This window comes from Dipodomys ordii, unplaced genomic scaffold (assembly GCF_000151885.1).
Source record: "Dipodomys ordii isolate 6190 unplaced genomic scaffold, Dord_2.0 Scaffold48, whole genome shotgun sequence".
NCBI lineage: Eukaryota > Metazoa > Chordata > Mammalia > Rodentia > Heteromyidae > Dipodomys > Dipodomys ordii.
This window is the reverse complement of record NW_012267264.1, coordinates 3,698,361-3,699,788: the sequence shown is the minus strand read 5'-3', so window position 1 is coordinate 3,699,788 and position 1,428 is coordinate 3,698,361.

Genomic DNA, 1,428 nt, shown 5'->3' with positions numbered 1-1,428 from the left:
ATATTACAATAACGTGTACAATCTTTCTTTTTACACTAGTTAATTTTTAATATTTTGTTTGGAATCTTGTTTTTGAGAGGAAGCACTTTAGCTATACTTATTAGTGGATTTTTAAAGCATTTTATATATAATTATCAGATGTACCCTGTTAACACAGGTTACAGATAGTTAATTTTTTTCACTTGGACTACAGTACCAGAATTTAACTGCACAATTCTACATATTATATGTTGTTGTCATGTATCTCAAATTTCTATACATTAAAAACACAAACATATCTATTGAAAGGCAGCTGTTCTTAAACAAATTAATATTTTCTTACTTTTTTCTGTTCTCAAACCCTTCTTGAAGATTTGAAATCCTACCTTTTTTTGAAATCCTAACTTTTTGAAATCTTATCTATTTTTCTAAGAAAATCCTTTAGTATTTCTTGTAGTATATGTCTACTGAGGGAAAATCAGCACCTTTCATTTATTTGAAAATTCAGTCTTCTCTTTCTCTTCAGAAAGATGTTCTTTCTGGAGATAATTCTGGGTTGAAAGAATTGTCTTTCAGAACTTTAAAGATCTTGTTTCACTGGCCTGAGCAATGTTTGGTGAGAAGTGAAAAATCTTTGAATCACTATTTCATTGTGCATAATAGGCTATTATCTCCTCCCCCGACATCCACTACTCCGTTGCTTTCAATTTTTTTTATTTTGGGTTATCAGCAGTTTTACTATGATGCATAGTCAAAAATTGTTTATGTATTAATTAAACATACAACTGATTAGACAACTCAACTTGATGCTAATATGCATATCTTTTTAAATTTAATTGTAAAGTTACAGAGGAGTCACAGTTACATAAATAAGGTAATGAGTACAGTTCTTGTTGAACATTGTTACCTCCTCCCTCATTTTCTCCTACTTCCATTTTTCTTCTCCCCAAGTTGTAAAGTTCATTTCCAGTGAAGTGTCTTGTCAGGTTCACCATTTATTCTTTGTCTCACTAATCTGCATATCTTTAAATATCTTTTCCTTTTCTTTACTCTTTTCTTTGTTCTTCAAATTGGCTGATATCTTTTTATCTTTTTTAACTGTTTCTTCTAGTTTCTCCAATGTACTAATATCTAACATATTTTAATTCCAGCCCAAGAATTTTCATAGTACTCTCTCATATCTACCTTTCTATGCTGAGATCTCTACATCTTTATTTAATAAGACCATCTTTTTCTTTCAGTTCCTGAATAGGTATCATAGTAATATTTTTAAAGACTTATCTTCTAATTCCAGGACAGAATCAATTGCTGTTGGCTTATTTCTATTGTGTTATTTCCCCCATTAGTCCAGCATCATAGTATGTTTATTGAGTAACAGTTATATCCTAGGCATGGCAGATTTTACTTTGGGGTGATACAGGATTCAGATCTTGTTCTCTGAGTATTATG